Source organism: Dermacentor andersoni, chromosome 1 (assembly GCF_023375885.2).
Source record: "Dermacentor andersoni chromosome 1, qqDerAnde1_hic_scaffold, whole genome shotgun sequence".
Classification (NCBI taxonomy): domain Eukaryota; kingdom Metazoa; phylum Arthropoda; class Arachnida; order Ixodida; family Ixodidae; genus Dermacentor; species Dermacentor andersoni.
Genome location: NC_092814.1, coordinates 109,197,002 through 109,219,275, shown reverse-complemented (window position 1 = coordinate 109,219,275; position 22,274 = coordinate 109,197,002). Strand labels below are relative to the sequence as shown.

At 46.2% G+C, this 22,274-nt stretch overlaps 1 protein-coding gene across 1 annotated transcript in view; it reads right to left on the bottom strand.

Annotated features, from left to right (window-relative positions):
* The window catches only part of LOC126545605 (coactosin-like protein), an 829,152-nt gene that overhangs the window by 391,525 nt on the left and 415,353 nt on the right, over positions 1-22,274 (bottom strand). Inside the window, exon 4 of the mRNA XM_055061883.2 lies at positions 54-121. The gene's annotated coding sequence lies outside the window, so the exon portion shown is untranslated. The remainder of the gene's footprint in view (positions 1-53; positions 122-22,274) is intronic.

Sequence of the window (22,274 nt, the reverse complement as noted above, 5' to 3'; positions counted from 1 at the left end):
AATCCTGACTCTGATAATTCAATCTTCCCGCAATAGCAACGCTGACTCCTTACCATGTTAGGTGAGTTTGGTGCGGCCACCTCCCATGGATTCACGGAGGGATGCGGCGACTATAGGCGTCCTGCGAGAAAGAAGAGACTCAGAGTCATCATCATCATCATCTTCATCATCAGCCTGGTTACGCCCACTGCAGGGCAAAGGGCTCTCCCATACTTCTCCAACTACCCCGGTCATGCACTAACTGTGGCCATGTCATCCCTGCAAGCTTCTTACTCTCATCCGGCCACCTAACTTTCTGCCGCCCCCTGCTACGCTTCCCGTCCCTTGGAATCCAGTCCGTAACCCTTAATGACCATCGGTTATCTTCCCGCCTCATTACATGTACGTCCTGCCCATGCCCCCATTTCTTTTTCTTGATTTCAACTAAGATGTCATTAACTCGCGTTTGTTCCCTCACCCAATCTGCTCTTTTCTTATCGCTTAACGTTACACCCATCATTCTTCTTTCCATAGCTCGTTGCGTCGTCCTCAATTTAGTAGTACCCTTTTCGTAAGCCTCCAGGTTTCTGCCCCATACGTGAGTACTGGTAAGAGACAGTTGTTATACACTTTTCTCTCGAGGGATAATGGCTACCTGCTCTTCATGATCTGAGAATGCCTGCCAAACGCACCCCAGCCCATTCTTATTCTTCTGATTATTTCAGTCTCATCATCCGGATCCGCGGTCACTACCTGCCCTAAGTAGATGTATTCCCTTAGCACTTCCAGTGCCTCGCTACCTATCGTAAACTGCTGTTCTCTTCCGAGACTGTTAAACATTAGTTTTCTGCAGATTAATAGACCCACCCTTCTGCTTTGCCTCTCCAGGTAAGTGAGCATGCATTGTAATTGGTCCCCTGAGTTACTAAGCAAGGCAATATCATCAGCGAATCGGAAGTTACTAAGGTATTCTCCATTAACTCTTATCCCCAATTCTTCCCAATCCAGGTCTCTGAATACCTCCTGTAAATACGCTGTGAATAGCATTGGAGAGATCGTATCTCCCTGCCTGACGCCTTTCTTTATTGGGATTTTGTTGCTTTCTTTATGGAGGACTACGGTGGCTGTGGAGCCGCTATAGATTTCTTTCAGTATTTTTACATACGGCTCGTCTACACCCTGATTGATTCCGTAATGCCTCCATGACTGCTGAGGTTTCGACTGAATCAAACGCTTTCTCGTAATCAATGAAAGCTATATATAAGGGTTGGTTATATTCCGCACATTTCTCTATCACCTTATTGATAGTGTGAATATGGTCTATTGTTGAGTAGCCTTTACGGAATCCTGCCTGGTCCTTTGGTTGACAGAAGTCTAAGGTGTTCGTGATTCTATTTGTGATTACCTTAGTAAATACTTTGTAGGCAACGGACAGTAAGCTGATCGGTCTATAATTTTTCAACCCTTTGGCGTCCCCTTTCTTATGGATTAGGATTATGTTAGCGTTCTTCCAAGATTCCGGTATGCTCGAGGTCATGAGGCATTGCGTTTACAGGGTGGCCAGTTTTTCTAGAACAATCTGCCCACCATCCTTCAACAAATCTGCTGTTACCTGATCCTCCCCAGCTGCCTTCCCCCTTTGCATAGCTCCCAAGGCTTTCTTTACTTCTTCCGGCGTTACTTCTGGGTATTGATGTGGAATGTCCCTCCCAGCAACATCAAAGCAGCTATACAACTTCTAACACACGTACCTATTTGAAAATCGGCCTCAAACACTGTCATGACGTCACACACAAGGCAACTGTTCTGCGGTGATGACGAAAATTGGAGGACATGTGAAATATGTCACCGACAGTCCACAATATAGCACATACGCTGCGGGGTTGCCCAAGACACGAGACTCGGCCGAAAGCGAATCATGAACATTGCAAGACATTCAACAAAGCACACCGATTTATGCTCAATGCGACTAAGCGCCTCGCCGTATTCGCGTGCGAGAAATAAGGACCGGACCGTCGACTCCAAGGAGTCCGAAAATGAACTACCAACTCCGTAATGCACTCTCAGAGTTACTTCTATTGACGAAGGCATCTAAACCAAATTGTTACGCATAGATGCCACTAAATCAATCACATGGACCGCATGACGCTCAAATTGAAGATAAATATACGAGAGAGAGAGTGTCAAGAAGTAAAGGCAAGGAGGTTAACCGAGGTCTTGGCTGGTTGGCTACCCTACACGTGGGGAAGGGGAAATATGAAAGGAACAATTAAAGAAATATGCGGTCATCCTTTCCCTGTTGGCCACCGTACTTACACACCTTTACCATCCTCAAGTCATTTATTGCGCAAATTAATACGACGTTCAGCGACGGCGACAGAATAACAACGGCCGCGGCAGGACGACAACGACTGTATGGCACCAGCGACGACGACTGTGGTATTACGGCACGTATACAACGTCAGTAACGAAGTCAGTGGCGTGAAGGAGGCATGACGATGACACTTGTTGACTGACATGGTAGTAAGGGAAGAACTGTGAAAGATGAGTGACTGCTGCACTGAAAGCGAACTGCCGTGTCTCACTTGAAATTTTGCGTATGTCACCTTGAACCCTTTGGCTTCCTCTATATCAATATTTTCTATATAACTTTCCTATCCTGCCCACGATCAACTGTGCACTACGGAGAGGTACCCAAGACAGCTTTAGTAGAGGCAGTATGTATAGCGTGCGCTATAAAATAGCTGATCCAAAATGCGCACGCGGAGAACGCTTTGAAAACCTTTACGGCTTAGGTGCACACGCTAACTTCTGGATTTAGCGTTGCGGGCTTTTCGTGACTAGCGTGAATAGCGCAACAACACGGCTGTACCAAGGCCGCCCAGTTCGATCCGAATGCGGCCTCGTTACTTGCTCTTCATGGGTGCCACAAAACAGAAATGGTAAAATAAGCTTTCGCTTAGTCTCATCTTCCTTTAATGACCAAGTATTGCAACGTTTTGTCGTCATTATTGAGATAAGCAGTCTGTTCTGACGTTGCCGGGCCTTAAAAAAAGGAAAGAAAGAAACAAATAAAAGAAGAAGAAAACGTCGCGGTTGCCATGAAAGTGCTTATACTGGATGGCGCAATAGAATTTGCTGTTGGTCATTCGTTCGTTGTAACGTTGTACTAATCAAGTCGCTTCGAGGAGATGCGTATAAGCGTGGCCATAGCCATTTTACATGCGTCTACGCAAACAGCCAAAACGCTGCACTAAAATTGTTTGCTATATGCAGCATGACGTTACGGACTTTCAAATTAAGCAATAAAGAATGGCTACGCTAATAGCCCTGCCGCTTTCAAATTGATAAAAAACCTCATTTTAATTATTCTCCCATTCTATCCACGCCAAATTTTATCTCCATATCTTGTTTAGTCAGGCGATGAGAGAGATTTAAAGCGTGCACTACGAATATTAAACTACAGGGTTATACGCTGTGGGAGTCACAATTTGGTTTCCTAGGACATTATTGCTTTGCACAGTAAGTGACTTATCACAAACCTTTAGGCGCAAGACAGGGTTCGTTTTTCATTCGGGAGAACTTCATGTTGGTCGACCGCATTCACTACTGGTATGTTCGCGATCACGACTGGCTGGCGCGTATGTAAAGCTTGCGCCTTATCGCATTTAAATAATTCCATATTAATTCCAAAAATTCCATAATAGATAAGTACCAATATAAAAATGCGGATGTCAGCACTTTCCCCGTAAGCCATGTGGGAGAATATTTCCTGAATAAAAATTAAGTTATGTTTTTCTTTTTTCCTCTCCTTCTTTATTTTACTTGTTTATTTGCATATAGGGTGCGCTTCAATATGTACTAGTATGAGCATTGTTTCTGCTGCTAGGCAATATTATGAAACTCACGGTTGTTTCTTATGTTTTTCACCATTTTCTTTTTTTGGTGCCTGTATAATTGTGTTTTTGGCTGCATTTTCTTCTATAACTTCACAATCACCAATGTACAATGTTGTGATAGAAGCCGGTTGCTATAATTAAGAGCTTTCAGACACACTCGAGCTGTTTGTTAGAGCTTTTCGCCGTGGTGAACCTGAACAATGTTGTTGAAAATAAATTATAATTTGAAATAGGAAACCGATCTATAGAGTGTAAGCTGCTAGATGAATAAATTCCTGCTTTTGTACCTTTCATCGCATAACAAAAAGAGCCATATTTTCCGTAACTATATTCACATAAGCAGGGAATTCATATATAATGTAAACATAAATAATTTTAATTGGTATATCTATAGAACTTTCTTTTCTACGCTTATATCACGCATACCATTTGTTCTTCTGTGGGCCTTTGAACTTGCCATTTTTTTTTTTACTTTCTTTTCACCCGAAATATTCTTCTCACCACTGCGCATTTTAAAGCCGGTGTACAGGAGCCTCGATGTCAACAAAATTTATTGCCCTGCAGCGCAGTGATTACGTAAGCGACGAAATATCAGCTTTTACCTTTGGTGCCTACATACATTATGGCGCGTATACGCACCCATGGTTCGGTAACCCGTTTCGTACAAAAGAATCCCTACCACCACAGCTACAGCGGTGACGTCTACGTTAGCACACGCCCTAGAGTACTTAGCCTGATTTCCACTATGAATGGTTTATGAGCCAAACTGGTAGAGAAAGACGTGGAAGGCGGGCGAGAAACCTGCGAAGCGTGCAAAAATTGTTCCCGCGCATGAAATTTTGAAAGTTCAAACTCTCGCGGAAACTTGTCAGCGTGTTCCAGCTACTTCATATTTTATAGGAGCCGCGGCTTGCCTCTCTGCGTTGCTTTGTCTATAATTGACGTACCTGGCGTCAAGCGACCGCGCCGCGATTTCCCTCCGCCGCGGTTCACGTTCCGCTCAAGATCAGCGTGATAAAAAAAAAAAAAAGCCAGGTTTCGGAAGCCGAAACGCAAATTGAGTCAGCAGAGGAAACGACGGTGTGCGCGATGCTTGCGTTTATGCGCATCTTTTATTTTGCAGCCTGCGCGAAAGCGGAGGAAAAAAAGTCGGTCACGATCCGGATTTAGTCCATTAATCTTCATCCCTGTTGTTCTGAATACAGTGCTGGTGCTTACCTTGGCTAATACCCTTATTCACCGTGGCAGTGCAGCGCATCGCCTAATAAAACGTATAAAATAGAAAGCTACGAAAGGCGACAATCGTTTAATAAGTTTGCTCCATTTTTCTTGATCTTGAGACATCCACTGAATTTGCCGGAGAGGCTGGCATGGTGTTTAAAGCCCCGAGGCACGTTATTTCACGCGACTGGCGTGCTACACTAGAGCAGGGCGGATAGCTTATATATATATATATATATATATATATATATATATATATATATATATATATATATATATATATATATATGTAATATATTTTGGCATAAGGGAGGAAAGTCGGCAAGAAATATACGAAGCAATCTATCGCGTCGAAACCTCCGAAAGCGTAGCAAATAAATATTGTTTGGCCGTGTAGCACCCGTGGTGTTGGTATAGTAAACGATTTTTGATAGAGTACGCGACACGATCTGGTGTCCTCGTTGCCAATCGAATTCACATACGACTATACCAAAGAGGCAACTTGCTGCCACTTGGCAAACGTATGCGCAGGGAGACAAAGTTAGGCAAGGGCGAACAAGAGAGTGATCAAGTACGAATAATTGGTCGCCATTCGTTCCCAATTATTTTTTCGCAGTTTTTCGAAACTGATTCGCTGTTGATGGGGTCAGTGTGCGGGGCACTAGTGCACCAAAGTCATGATAACAGGCTCGAATCCCTTGCTGCAGTAAAGACGATGCGCAAAAATAAAACAAGAAAGTAGAAGAACAAGGTTCTACGGAAGTTCTGGAACTTAGCTTCATGGCTACATCGATCCGCTTATGGAATTCCATACGTCACTAAAGCTCAGCAAACGCTCATTCGCCTTTTGTGACTTTAGTACCGCCTATGGAAAACAGTTTCTACATCGCTTTGACCGTGCGGAAAACCCTTACAACGAATGCGGCAACGCAGGTGACGACAAGCAAAATACGTTCTTGTAGAATATCTCGTACGCTATGAACAAAGCAACGAACTGTTGAAATTAATAATGCTTCATCTGAGTCCAATGAACACAGAGGATCTGTTGGGCGTATAGCCTTAAGCTACTCTTCGAAAACGTGAAGTGTTGCTCTGAAAGCGTTCTTTTAGACGTTAATCATGCTGTTGACCAATACTGAGTTAGGAAGCGAGTGTAACGTGTTGGACAAGTGAGAATAGCACTGTGTATTGTATTTAATTGCATTCTCGAAGCAGGGATATATTCCAGTTTTTTGTTGTGTGAAATACAGCGTTTAGAGTATTTGTACTGTTTGGGAAGTTTCAGGATATGTTTTTTTTTTCTCTGTTGTGACATTTTGTGATTGGTATATTTGTTTTGCCCCCACCATTCTTTGATGTCATTCGTTTGCCTTTGTGATGTTCTCTGACGTGTGATACGTTCTTTTTTTTTTCATGCAACAAGGTGTAGCCGGTGCCATTTCCTGATGTCTACTTCTCCTTAATTATTAATGTTAATAAAGAAAGAGAAAAAATAATGACAGGTAAAACAAGAGTGAAATGTTCACATTTATTAGCTCTAAGCCATGGTGCTGAGCCTTTCATTGCGGATAATGTCAGAGTATGTGCCCAGGGCGCGTTCCGGTGTCGTATGCACAGGTCTCATGTCACATTTTATTAGGATCGGTCTGGCATTAACTTCGGTTATGTGCACTGTGGTCTGGGAGCTTAAACATCCTTTAATTTCTGCATGCCCTTGTAAATCGCCTGAGGCAGCAAAAGCAACCCCTATCTCTTGTTAACGTCACTGTCTTTCGTTCAGTTTCTATTATCTAGCTTACTTTGAAACATCTATATAGATGAGCAGGTTTAAAAGAAGCATCTCCGCTGACAATCGTAGATCGGCTCGACGAAAGACTGCGGTTGTCCTCTCGAATTCTCACCTGGTGGGTGGTTTTCACGCGAAAGTGTTTTATGCCGGGGTCCACGATCAACTTTCTGTAAAGGTTAAACTCCATGAGCGCGATTTTGTGCGCGACAGCGACGAGCGATGGCTTCGAGCGACGGATGGGGCCGTCGCTTGAATAGATCGCTCGGTCTTGTCGCGCAATCGCTCGGTTTTGCAAACCAAGAATTCGTCACTCGTCGCCCGGAAGTGCTATAGGCGACTAGCCAATAGCGCGAAGCCGGAACTGGATGTACATCACTCAAGTACTACCGATTGTGGCACGGAAGGAGCAAACGATTGAATTTTTATAGTGCAAGGATAAGAACCTACTGGAAGCCCTTCAGAAATATTTTATGCTGCTTTTTACAGTAAAACACAACTTAAGTTAGTAAAGCATGCGTCACGCTAGTTTTGGCGCCTATGTTGCTGCCCTCATACCGGCAACACTGGGGAGACGTCGCTCGAAGTCATCGCTCGCATGGGGTACGACTTGTAGGCGACGAGCCAACGCGACCGACATCTCCATCGCGTCACTATCCCTGTCGCGCGCAAGATCGCTTGCATGGGGTTTATATTTAATGGCTGTGACGTCGCCGCGAACGTCTAAAATAAGCTCTATTGACAGGGATGGCGCCGCCATCTAGGGGCGGTGAAGCGAAGTACTGCACGAGCGCCGACAGTAAGCGCTTTGATAGCCTCAGCGCAGCGAGGCTCCAACGTGGTGTAGCCTGGTGTAGGGGGCGTAGCGCAGTGTTGCCATGTTTGGCTATATATAGCCAAATTGGGCTACAGAAAAAAATTTGGCGTCGACTTGGGCGAGTTGGCTATGTGGCTATATTTGGGCTACTGAAAATCTGCGACTTGGCTTTGTTTCGGCTATAGGGGGCGCCCTAATTCACGACCCAGAGGTGGATTTCATCGAGTAGAAACAAATCTCGAAGGTTATAGCTGGCTGAATCGGCAGCGCGGCTGTGCATGTGTGCCTGCACTGAATGGCTCCCCCCTCCGCTCGTGCGCCGTTCTCTCAGCCAATGGCTTTGATCTTTGATGCACTTAAATTTACACCACGCTTCACCGGGCTAACATTTGCTCCAGCAACATCGTGTCATGTTCGTCTTGTCCCGACACCCGATCACCGGGCATCGGGGTGAGCCCGGAAGTAGAGCGTGTTTCATAGTACACTGTACTAACATGGCTATGCTCAGAAACGGGGCGCAATAAAATAGGGTTGGGCGATCGTGGCGGCGGCATGAAAGAAGGGAAGCACGGGTAGATGACACGCTCCAGTGTGTTCATGGCCAACGCTTTTGCTTGAAGTAACGCGCCGGGCACAGCTTTTGGCCTACTCCACGTTTCTCATATGGTAAGCTCTACTGCAATTTTCCGTTATGTGCGAGATGAACTTGAACGCGGCAGCGTTAAGGGCCCCGTTTCGCAGAAAATCCTGTGTCGGCGTCGTTAACCGTATGAGAAAAAGGATCCCGAACCACGCAGGCGCTTCGGCTGGCGCATAGGCGTTACTGAATTAATTGCATTTCTAAAAAAAATGATTAAGGAAATTCGTGAAGTAGGACTTACACACAACCTACGGACATGATAGCGTCTAACTGTAATTTGAATATACCAGAAAACATCATTCTGTTAGGCAGAAACTCAAACACACACCCCTTCTCCGCCTGTCGTTTGAGGTCTGTCTTAGTGGGAGCGGCGCGCCCCACTCGGTTCCTTGCACCACCATCCAGATAGCACTCGTGGCAGCGGCGCCGGCAGCAGTGTGGCGAGAATGAAAAAAAGAACCAGAACGCTCGCCTTCGTGCATAGCGTTCGCCGCCAGCGTTGCAGGTAGACATTACGGTTACATAAGCTGCATTCGTCGGGAAGCGGGAGAAGCAGTCATAGGTATTTGAATGCTATTGCGTTCCAATTTTAATGGCGAAACTTAAAGGCCCTGAGAACCAATTTTCATGGTATACCTACTTTTTTAATGCACTGGAAAGTTTAACGGTCAGAGTGTCTAATCATGAACTGGTAACGCGGAAAACGTCGTGGAACATTTTTCATCAAATTTTTTTTCGATCTGCAGTGAGGGTGTAGTTTACTGGAAGCATGCTGAAAGCGGTGATACGTGAGCGCGATAGCGATTATACGCCGGCATTAATTGAAGGCAGACGACAAATTAATAAAAAGTTAGAGCGCTAAAAACCCGAAAGACGTAGAGAAAGAAACACACACCACACGAGCTTTTTAGCGCTCTAACTTTTATTAATATGCGTTACCAACTAGCCCACCCATCCATCCTTTTGCGAACGACAAGTGTGGCCATAATTGTCAGAAATTATTATTTTGTCTATGAAGTGGACGTTGCTGCGATTCATGTTTTCCGAAGTGTTAAAGTATTCCTGACATAATAGCTATGTGCTTTCGTTGTTTCCTGTCCAACTGCTTTGGTATTTAACCAGTCAAAACGAAACCAATTGGATCGAAAACGAAACGACGCTTTTACACGTGATACGCAGTTCAGTATGTGGTCGTAGCCATGCGTGCGCTTTTGATTTCCGAAGCGTAGAATAAACCGCAAGTGTATCTTAATATATGGCAACTTCAATTCTAAGCACTAATTATGTTGTGCTTAATACCAGCCGGCTTACGTACAGTAATCTCATAGACTACATACGAAGTACCAAGATTTTACTGCCAGGCCTCGCCACTTACTGACCTTTGAGACTTTCTTTGTCAATTCAAAATTATAATCCTTACTTCAATCGCGAACAGCGTGCTGGATTCTATCTCTGTAAATCATGGTCATTTCATTTCTATCAACGTCTCACAACACATTCTGGCCAGTTGTCAGCCCCTTTAAGCTTCCTCCAAGGTTTTGTTCGTGCTTACATGCGAGATTCATTTCGATAGGTTCACCCTCTGCAGCGATTCGCTGGAACTTGAGTTTCCGGTACCAACCAAGCAGTGTTCTGTGTGCAAGCATGATGTCGTTGTTGTGGTTGTCAAAGGTCGACCGTCACGGCGTCACGTAGTTTTGGTAACGACAGGTTGCGCAAAAAGGGATTACCGTAGTCGTATGTGAAAATGTATATGCAAATACAAATGGCTATATTGGCTACAAATTTGTTATGCTCTTTCTTGTGCTTGGCTACATTTGGGCTACCATTTCTCTAGCTTTGGGCTACGCCACCTTGTCCGACCTGGCAACACTGGGCTTCTGCCGCACATGGTTTGTTTTCCGCGTCGGACTAGCCTGCGATGCCTCGTCGCCTATGGAGCGGAGCTTCAACATGCATCAGCAGTGCTTACACGCCGCCTATTGCTTCGCTTGCAGTGGCACCAACTAAGAAAACTGCTGCGCTAAGTGCCGCAGAAAAGCAGCGACGTCGACGGGCAAATCTCGCTTTGGTCGGGCGAGAGACACGCCAGCGTGAAGCAGAATGCCGTCGCGCGTTCGCGGCGCACGCTGCGAACTCCGCCGCTCGCATTCTTGAAGCTGAGCGCGTCGCAACTCAACTGGATGCCCAAGACAGTACGGAGCCGGACCAAAATTCTCGTACCTTCGCCGAAACGTCTCGGCAGCAGGAGGCCGCTCGCCAACCTGGCACCACGCGCGAAGCAAACCTGCAACATGGTCGCCGACTCGCAAATCGTGCGTCTTTCGCTGCAGCCGACCCCGAGTTCACGAAACGATTTACTAAAAACCCGTTCGGTTACGCTCGTACAGTTTGGGAACGCCTGTGGCTTATGGCGAAATTGCGCAGTGCTCGGGCGCGTGGAGTGCCGTGTCGCCGGGGGATGTTTCCCGGTCGCGAGTCGTTGGGCAACTTTCGGTTGTGTGGCAATTGTCGAGGATCCCTGTGCAGTGGTAGGGTGCCGCTAATGGCTACTTGTAAGTTAATTCTTCACGCCCAATAAACATGCAACAGCTTCTGTGAAGACACGGGTTACTTTCCTGCCTTTCAAGGCTCGACAGCCGGCTTTCGGTCACCCATAAATGTTCATATTGACGCTGCACATGATGCGCTCAGGCTATTGCTAAGTCTTGCAGAGTGCGCCGTAACCTGCTCTTCTACTCCAACCGCCCACCGTTTTTTTGCCGCTTTTACTATGGGCAACTCCCTGAATAGTCAGAAGTGTCAGTGGCTGTGTAAGGCGCTAGCGGCAGACGTGTTTTTACTTCTCTTCAGAGGCTTACGCACGCTGATGGTGCCAATATAGCAGTTAAATATTTCATTCCAATTAGCCTGCGCACATTTCTCGTTCTCCCTCGCTCAACCTTCTCTCGCGAGAGTCTTAATAATAACGAAGCATTGCGAGCAGATTACATTAGAAAAGAGAAATGTAGCTGCTGTATAATAACTCAGCCTGCCGCAACATTTAGCCAGAAAAAGCGAGTATGCTTGTCTAAATGGTAAACACAAGCTCTCTATAATCAAGTGCAGATTGCTTGCGGCTCGATATTTCACTAAGCGTATTCGCGCAATTTGAATATCGACAAACGTGTGCTGCCACATTAGGGAAGGGAGGGGGAGAAAAAAAAAACTTCAACAAGAATAAAAGCCCGAACGACTAGGAAGAAGCCTCCGGCAATCAGCTGCGGTTCAAGCTTAGTCGGTGACTGAAAGGAAGAGGACATAAACCGTACTCTCTTTTCAGCGATGCCAGGGCCATTATCCTATTCCAAGTTCATTTAAGCTGGCGGCGGTATGACGAAAAAAATGTCTTGAGCCAAGAGGGGCCGGTCCGACGTCACTCTCGAAATGCTCCTCCGGACATGTATAGTTTCATAAAGGTTAATTTCCTTTACGCTTCGCACACTACATACGCCCCGCAAGTCTCACGTGCTCCGCTGTTTTGTTCTGTTGATCTCGTAATCTCGTACCACGTAGAAGCTTTCATCGCCCAGCATGGAAATTTATGCGCACATGCAGTTGATAGCTCGCGAAAGTGATTGCCTTATCGGAGCCTGCTCGGGTCGTCGACACCGACGCCGCAGAAGGCTGTGGGGCGGTGCAGGGGATGTGCTCCGGTGGAGCCTGTTCGATGTCAACCTTGGTGCTACGGCTCCGCTGGCGCCGGAGCGCACGAGCAATTTAATCCGCCTGCTCAGGCAAGGTCACGCACGCGCATAATAAACCAGGCGCGGAACCCGTGCTCGGCTTTTTCAGCGAGGAGCGCGAACGCACGCCAGGGGACCGGTTCCGGGTACCCAGCGGCGGCGCTTAATGTGGCGACGGCCCGCGCCGGTTCCACCTATGCGGCTGCACGCTGACCACCAGCTTGGCGAGGTAGGGCCGCGACAAGGCGGCGCGTCACAGATTCAGCGTGGAACGCAGACACCCTAGCGCATTCACACGCTAACAGTGAGAGTGTGAGCAGGCCGAATGAGGCTGGGTATATGAGAAATTCTCATGTCTCTTTCGTCTTTTCTCTCTCCGACCGCTTTTCCTGTTCTTCTGCTTGTATTTTGATGGCATAAATTGAGATGATGTGACTCAAGTTGGGAGTCGCACAGGCCTTGAGGCTAAATGACGTTTAGCCAGTGGTTCGGCAGTGGTGCCCCACCCCATGCAATCTCGAGTACTACGCGTATAAGTAGTGTTAAGATATGGTTCTTTCTCCTTCACGTTGCCTCTCCGTACTTTGACTAGAAGACATTACACGGACGTAATTCAGGCTTATCTCCCTGTATTATTCTTCGTATTATTTAAATGTTTGGGTAAGGAGGAGGTATTCCCATCCTTCAGGCCAGTGTTTTCCAAATAGTTGCTGTATGTGACCCCTGTTAGTAGTACGAAACCTACAATTAGCCCCCTTCCCGACCTTTATAAGCCTTCTGAAGATTTACATTTTCCACTGACACAGATACGTGTACATTTTAGCTTAATTAAATAACATTAACTTCAGCAGGGAGAGGTCTCAAGATCTTGTTCAAGGTGAACGGTTTTCTGTCTAACTGACTGAGACCATGGCCTTGCATATCGCAGCTACAAAATACCACAAAAGCGCTGCTGCGATATTTGAAAGCTACCGGATTGAGGCAGCGTCTGTGATCCGGACTGAGTGACCGAATGATATCCCCAGTGGACTTTCTCTTCTTCTTTTAATCTTTCCGCCCCCTTTCCCCTTTTCCCATTGTAGGGCAGCCAACCGGGCTCAGTCCTGGTTAACCTCCCTACCTTTCATTTATCATTTGCTCTCTCTCTCAGCAGAGAGAGATTGCGAATATACCTGTTGGTGTCTTTTTTTTTTAACAAGGATCGATTAAATCACGTATTTTATTGATAATTATGCATTGCTTCCTTGATACGACCATATATGCTGAGCCCCAATCCTACAGTTTCGGTAACACAAGGCTGACTTCGGTGTCGGTTGGGAGGCCGTATTTGGTTAAGTTCCCTTTGTGGCAACCGAAGGTTATATTACCGTTTGTCTTGCGGTTGCGCCGTGCACTTTATGGGCTATACCTAAAAGTAAACTGCGTAACTTTGCATTGTATAATAAACATCATTTAAATGGTAATACCCCCCCCCCTCCCCCCCCCCCACGCAAACACACGCGCTAGCGCGCATGTGTGTATGGCCCATTTGGATGTCATGGCCCGCAGTATGAGAAACACTGCTTCAAGCCATGGTGGATGATGCATTTCGTTTATTGTTTTCTCTATATGTAGATATTTTTCTGTTTATAATGTTCCGTTGCTGCATTTATTTTCCAAGGCTTTAGTGTAGACTCCCCCTCTCCTCAGTCAGGCTCTTCTCTAATTAGCCTTTCTCGTTTCCCTTCAAGAAGCCGCTCCGTTTGCTTTTGCGACTGCCCTTTGCTCTTGCTCGCAGTGATCTTGGCTTCTCCTCAGCAATACGTACGAGAGTACGCGTACGCTGAACGCATAAAGTGCAGAGCAAAATATATCGGGGATTCGCTTACTCCAGGTCACGGTGCGAAGATTAACGAGCGGTGTCCTGGACGGACGAGAATAGAAACGGATAAGCTGGTGTACGTTCGCGCACCTTGCTGGGACGGCATCGGTAACGTCGTAAACACGTGCCACCTCACTGGTAAACAGACGGAAGCCCTGAATAGGAAGGAATTAACACGTGCCTTTTCGCTGGTATAAAATGAAAATTTCATCATTAAAGCTGAAGGCGAGAACAATAAAGGCGACGCACGAGCGCCTCCTGAATCGTTACTCGCCACTGCCGACGGCGGAGCAGACATTCACGGTCATGCCGACAGTCGCATTCGTCGTGCGTTAGCTTATGGCACGAAGTAATTAATTGGTGTGCCCAACGAATAAATAAAGGCAATGATGTTGCGCTTATTTATTTATTTATTTATTTATTTATTTACTCATTCATTTATTTCCATGTGCTAGACTTATATACATGCGCTATAAGCAATGTGCAGCCACTGTCATGAAATGTCCAAACTGCCACGGATCTCATGAGGATTCATCAAAGGACTGCCGAAAAAGTAAGAAAGAAATTGCTATATTAAAAGAAATGGCGAGAGATAATTCTCTATCATCGAGAAACCGCCGCTAAAATCAGGAAGCGACGCTCCCGTCGACGACGCGTCGGTGACGCGTGTGCCACGTCCACTGTCACTTCCTCCGCTGCCACCCAGGCCACGCACATCAGAAAGGCCGACAAAGGACAAGGGAACTCCTGCTGGTGAATTGACTGAACAGTATCAGCAAGTGGTTGTGATGGTTCGCTCACTAATGACTCCGATTCGCATGCTACTGCACAAGCTGGAGACACCGACAGCTCAGAGCGCATTGCAAATACTGGATGCACTGAATCCAGTACTTGCAAGCACCATGGCTCACCCAAACCTTTCTTTTCGCACTGAAGTTAGAAGTGCGACGATTTTTTAATGGAATGCCAGAGAATTGAAGTCCCGCATCTCGGATTTGCGCCAATTTGTCTTGAAGAACCGGTTTTCTATAGTTGTTATTTGCGAACCGAATGTATCAACTCCTTACAGATTATCTGGTTAAGAAGTTTTTGCTTCTTCCACATGTGAGGAACGAAGCAACGTTCTCATTTACATTCGCACGGGCTTGACGTGTGTTTCACATACGGTTCAGCCTGTTAAATGGTTTTGCGACATTGAGACTCACGGGAGTGATCACATTCTCACCTACTTAAACATTGACTCACTCGGTCTTTCTCTCATGGTGTCTTGAAGAGCACTGACTGGACTATGTTTACGTCGCTTATGGAAGAAGCGTGTCGGGGAGATTTCACCGGAACGTCGACGACACCATCGCAGATGCAATGAAAGCTGCCAAGTGCTTATTATCAATGTCGCCAAACCGTACGGATTTCTACATTGAACTTCAGAGACTTCGTGCGATTCGACGGCGTGCAGAGTGACGATACAGATGCACTAAATCAATTTATAATCTCAGAGACGCACGATGCATTCAGAAGAAAGTTCAGCGTCGCATAGACAAACTAGAGAGTGAGCGATGGAAGAGATTCTGTGAATCACTCCGTGGTCTTCCTTCATCCCCGCAACAACGACACCGATTCGCAGCTTTGGCCCTCCATCTTGGCCTAACTGAGCTTGGTGTGGCGGAGGAATTCTGTGCGAGAGTCATTGGCGAGCCTTTCAACACCAACATTGATATAAGTAACCTCCCTGCAGCTCGGGTACCAAAAATGGACGTGTCCTTTACCATGGAAGAACTCGAAGCTGCCCTGGCTATTTCTAAACGATCATCCTCTCCAGGCCCTGACAGCGTCACCTATGCTGCCCTGGGACATTTTGTACAAGAGGCAAGAAGAGCGCTTCTGAGCAGTTTCAGGAACTCATGGCATAGAGGTACAGTTCCCCACCAATAGAAGTTAAGTCGGCTGGTACCTTTGCTAAAGCCGGGAAAATCACCGTTGTATTTGGCGGCATATCGCCATATCGCTCTGGCCAGCTGCATCGGAAAAGTGATGGAAAGGGTGGTCCTTGCACGTCTAGAATAGTATCTCGAGCGTTACAATATCTACCCAGCTTCTATAACAGGCTGTCGTCGAGGTCGTTCCTCAGTCGATAGCGTCATTGACCTGGCAACGTTTGTGCAACAGGAGAAAAGCCGTAAGCGCATATCAGTTGCGCTCTTTCTCGACGTGAAAGGCGCGTATGACAACGTTGCACATGACGCCGTCATCAACTCCCTGGAGACTATTGGAATTGGCGGTCGCATGCTTCGCTGGTTATCCGCCTACATAACTCGACAGTCATTTTTTTTTTCGAACAGAAGGCCCCACAGCTTAATATTGCACTTACTGCGGCGTGCCTCAAGGAGGAGTATTTAGTCCCACGTTGTTCAATGTGACACTCATTGGACTAGCTGAAGTTTTACCTAAAACAATCTACCTCTCGATATACGAAGATGACATCTGCCTTTGGATGTCTGCGTTAACTCGCCTTCAGGTGCGCGCGCGATCGCAACGGGCAGCATCTTTGACATCAGCATACCTTCAAACACAAAGCTTGACTGTATCGACCGAGAAATGTCATTGAGTGCATTCACACGTAAACCTATGACACGATATCCAGTCTTCATTAATGTACACTATCACCTATGAAAATACCCATTGATTCTTAGGTGTAATAATCGATCGAAATCTTTCCTGGAGCCCTCAGTGCATGTACCTGAAGAAAACTGTTGTCGATTGCCAGGTACGGAGATTCATGTGCGGGAAAACATGGGGCACATCTGTACGTTCCATGCTTAAGTTGTACAGAGCTTTATGCCTAGGCTATTTGCGCTACAGCCTTCCAGTGTTGTCCAGTACGTGCAAGTCAAATATTCGCTCATTGGAGAGCTTACAGGGCCAAGCATTGCGCACGTGTTTAAGACTTTCTCGCTGTGCATCAACAGTTGCAACAATCGTGCTCGCCAAAGATAATTCCATCCAAACGTACGTTGCTGTTGATTGTCCCAGGACGCATATCCGTCATCTTTCCCGCCGCGTCCCTGATCATCACTTGGTAATCTTGCCATGGCAGAGACCTCGTGCAACGTTTTCTGAAGTTATAATCACCCATGCAGATTGTCTTCCATTAGGATACATACCAGCAGCAAAGCCTTCATTACCCTTGTGGTGTCTCCAACAACTTCAGATGCGCCTAAGTATTCCGGGTATAAAGAAGAAGGCCAATCACCCAACAATAGCGCTGAAACAGATGACGCTGCTATTAATCAAAGAGACATACGGGGACCGAATACACATCTATACTGATGGTTCGGTCTCACCTCCCGAAATGTCATCTCCATAGGCTGGATCCATCCTTAAAGCCACAAGTTCAATCAAACGTTTCCCGCTCTGAGGCGACAGTATTGTGCCGCCTCTGGCTCGGGGTGGCATTTACGAAGGCCTACTCCTTCCGCATTGGAATGTGGGATACGGTCATGCGCGACTCTTGTGGAACCACATAAACGACTGAACACGTCCTACGTATCTGCCCCCAATACGACGTCGAGCGTGAAGCTCTCTAGACAGTACTGAACCAGCTGGACCCTAGACCATTTTCGGTAATGAAGATTCTTGGACCCTGGACCATAATTTACAGCTGTGTATTCCGCCCAACCTTCCACGACGTAACAGCACCCCTCTAGTCCGTCTACGGCTAGGAGTAGCATTTTTGAATGCGTACTCCTTTCTTATCGCAATGGCCAACAGTCCACTTTGGGACTGGTGTCGGTGCAATGAAACAATCGCGCACCTCCTTTATGAGTGCCCTCGTTTCAACCCGCAAAGAGCAGTCCTCTCAGCCATGCTAGACAAACTGGAAAAGCGCACAATGACAGAAAACAACATCATTGGAAACTAGCCTATGCGAACATCAGCGCGATCCGCTATGAAGGCGCTGCTGCGGTGCTTAAAAGACACGGGACCTTCTGACATATTGTGACTATACACTGTGGGACATAGGATTGGACGGTGACGCTGAGTAACACTACGAACGCATTTGCAGGCTGCGTGACAGGGCCCACAGAAACAGTTCGTGTGTATCGTGTATACGTGTGTGAGTGTGTGTGTGTCTGTGTGTGTGTTTTATTATTTTTTTCCCTTTTTTTATCCTTTTCTCTCTCTCACCTGTCGTATCCCTTGCCCCTACCCCAGTACAGTGTAGCCAACAGGAGATAATCTCTAGTTAACCTCCCTGTCTTTCCTTTGCCTTTCTCTCTCTCTCTCTCTTGGATCCTGGCCGTTCGCGTCGATGGCACAGAAGGCCACGAAAGCGCTGTTCCAATACCTCAAGTCGACAGGTCTTGGGAACCGTGTGTAGACTTGGTGCGAACCTTCAACTGTGCGCGAAACTGTGCTCTCTCTCCTCTCTCTCTCTTCATCCCCCTACCCCCTTCCCCCAGTGCAGAGTAGCAAACCGGACGGGTGTCTGGTTAACCTCCCTGCCTTTCCTGTCTTCTATTTCTCTCTCTCTCTCTCTATCAGAAATCCCGAATAGCGGAGAGCTGTATATTATTTTAGAACACATGACGTTCTTTAACAACAGCCTAATTCCGGGCGCACAGGCATTTCTGTATTTCGCCCCACCGAAGCGTGGCAGCTGCGGCCTGAAATTAACTCTCGACCTTGTGCTCAGACCATCAGAACATTAGTAGCAGTAATAGCAGTACTACTACTACTACTACTACTACTACTACTACTACTACTACTACTACTACTAATAATAATAATAATAATAATAATAATAATAATAATATAAAACTACACATCGATCTTAGAGAACTCATATGAACAAAGCCTGATTCTGTCTCTTTTAAACAAATTCATTGCCTGCGACGTCGAGCCGTCATATTACAGAGGTATATAGTGATAAATATCCGCGCCATCGTACGTTTAAAGAACATGCCAAACAATTAAAGAGAAGCAGTTTTCTAAACTAAGTATGAAGCAGCAACAAAGGGCGGTATGGTTACAGAAACACACACAAAAACAATATTAAAACGGGTGACCAAAATAATACAATAAAACAACTTGCGCGGCTGCCAAACAAAATTCACGGCGAAAAAAGACGAGGGCCACTATTTTTTCTTTTTAGATCACCTACCGCACTGTTGTATATGAAGCATACGTAGTATTGTGTGCCCGAGAACCCGTTTTCTTTTCTTCACGAAATGGGACTCAAATGCGACGAAGCTGGGGCTAATAAATGGCTTCTTCTTTCGTATAACCTGATCTTTTCTCTTTTTCTTCTTGCCTCTGCCCAAATTCATTTGAAAATGAAGTGGCGTCTCCGTAGCGCCAGCCTAATATGGCGCTGTCGCCGAGAGGTACTCGGTTAGGTTTTCGCAATTCACCGTTTCAAGCACTTGTTGAAGAGGCAGCACAAAAAATAAAAATAAAAGAAAGCACGAATGAATAAGCAAAGTTATTTCACAGTGCCGCCACAGATTGAAGAACTAAATAAATGGAACGCTCTTCAACGTCGCCATCTGCCTTGAAAAGGCTAAGTGCGTCATTTCAAAATTACTTATTTCCTTTGTTATGCACTGGAGCGCGTAATAAGTAAAAGGCGGAAAACACGCCGGCAGCGTATGTGGCCCTTTTATTTACTACATTATAGTCCTCGGACAATTTCAAACGTGACAACTCTAGGACTGAAAGAAGAGAAGCTCCTTTCCAGGCAGAAAAGACGAGGCATATCATGCTAAATTACATATGCTTTGGGGATGCCATATTTGTTATAAAAGAACAATAAAAAAGAAGAATCACGACGAGCGGGAAGCATTCTCCTCGGCAAAACGAGGGGTTTTGTGTTTTGGCGAACAATTAGTGTGCAGAAAGATAGATCTCTATTGAGAGCGACCAAATGCATCTACTCTTCGTTCAACTGAATACCTGGCCAAACTGTCTTAACGCCTTTCCTTTTATCTATGCCATTATTTTTCTATATAGCGAAGTATTGTGACAAAATCTCAACGCAACACCGACGCTGCGTGGCTAGTTTCTTAGCGTTCGCTGCTATAGAGACTTCAAAGCTTTAATCGCAATCTTTGCGCCGCAGTACGCTATGCACGGTGTTCCGTTAGTAACACTTTTATATACAAAACAAAAAAAGTAAATCGCTGTGCGGGTTCACTTGGTCGCATCAGCAAACGTTAGCTAAAAGGCGTACGCAGAAGAAGAAATACTTAGTGATTCCTGTAAGTACGTCGTGCTTCCTACAAATCCTGAAGAAAATATTTTTTTTCATAAATTGCATTGACAAGTTGACCAGCAACGATGCCTGTGAACATAATATAGTTGAAATTGCCATGTGACAGTTCTCTGGCCATGGCTAAGTGGGCCGTCTCCCTCTCCCGGCTCTATTGTCACCAGCAGTTTAGTTGTCACGGATTACTTGCTTGTTTCGTAACATATTAGGCGATAGTGCGTCTGCATTGCGTCGCAGCCTGATTCGGGGTCGAAGGTTGCTGGAGTTGTAAACAATGCGAGTCACATTCCCAGGCAGCACGACCCTACTTTGTGATATCGATTCTCGCGCTTCTTTCGACAGCTCTTCCATAAGAAACACTGCATCGCCACGTCTAGCCGCCCCGGAAAATAGACGGGTGAGGTGGCCAGAATCAACAATGGGCGTATAATAGTCCAGCGTTTTCTTTATAAGCACTTTCATAGCGCGGAAATCCCAACACCGTCTCTTCGTCGGTCAAAACAGACAGGAACACGCATATGCCAAAGAAAAAACAATTGTCAATAAAAGCAAATGTACCCTGGCAGAGACTCTCTTGAAGGCCGATGCATAATGTATAACACACCTGGTCACGTATATGCGTGCCAGGTATGAATATAACATCTTCAGTCTTTGCAAAGTGCACTCCGTCTAATGGGGTAGCGACAAACCCACACTGATACCTCGCGTACATTATCGACGGCGCGCCGACGGCAAGGCTTTGTAGTGACGGTATAGCCATGTCCGCAGAAGGAGGTTTTGGTGGCGGGGTTAAGTGTACAACATGACAATGTGACTACGAGCGCTTCCTACGCGTCTGCCACTCGGAATAGTGCTGCCACCGGTTAACTATCCGGCGAAAAGTTTCCTACGGAGCTCATTCGGCTCAAATCTGTGCGTAAATAAATTGCACCTCAGTCAAATGCGTGTTTTTTGTAAAGCCATTAACCTTAAATCTCGGTATCAAATCTCGGTATCTCGGTATTAATATCAAAACTGAGAGCGCCGGGAGCGCATAAAAACAGGCCCCGGTACCATTTCAGAAGAAAACGCACCTTTTAGGTGCACGTTAAAGAACCCTACGTGGTCAAAATTTTCCGGAGTCCCCCAATACGGCGTGCCTCATGTGATCGTGGTTTTGGCATGTAAACCGCCCCGTCACGAAAAGCGCGATGCATAGTTTGAAAGTGAACGTCGCGGGCAGTCGCGGCAGACACCGATACTTCACGTTTTGCATTGGCAAGCATCTGCCGCGATGTGCCATGTCAGTGTTTGTTTGCCGTGACATACTATTATTCCAAATTTCGTCATGGGGCTTTTGTGTCTGCTGCGACCGCGGTACGCGGTCGATTTCTATACACAGAGAAATGAGCGTTCAAATTCAATGACGAATATCTTGAACTGGGCGTGATGCTCAAGAATTTTAGAAAATATGGGTGTATTCAAATTTGACTGCCCCCAAGTTTAACATTTAGACTACTCCCCCAAGACACTAATAAAAGAGATCATTATCGAATCTTCTTAATTGGTTTTCTCAAACTCACGCTTTTAGCGGCAGAGCATGTCCGCCTCATCTATATATACTGCTCTCCAAGAACGCTACGCTCATAGTTTTCCTAAAAAAATAAAATATGTGCATAGTCTAAATACACATACGCGCACACGCACGCACACGCACGCACACGCCATATGTAAGTCGGTTGCCAATGCTGCCATCGTCGGCACCCGATGCGCCTGCATTTTGGACACTGTTCCCGGACCAACACGTTGCTGCCGTGGCCGACGTTTCTAGAAGTCTGGTTGTCGAAGGCTGACTACTCTGTCTACCCTCTCAAGCTACACATTCATCCTGTGACCGCCTTCGTCACGCGGACGCCCCAATAAAGCGTTGCATAGAGTTGGTTGGTAACGGGTTTGTCGACGAATTCGCCACTTGCATTTTAATATGCAAACTTACTGTGCTTTAGTTATAGCCCGTAGCAGACCGCCGCAGGTAAGGGTGGAAAAGAAAGTGTTTCCGGGACTGTCCACGGACGCAAGGAGTATTTTGTGACGTTCTA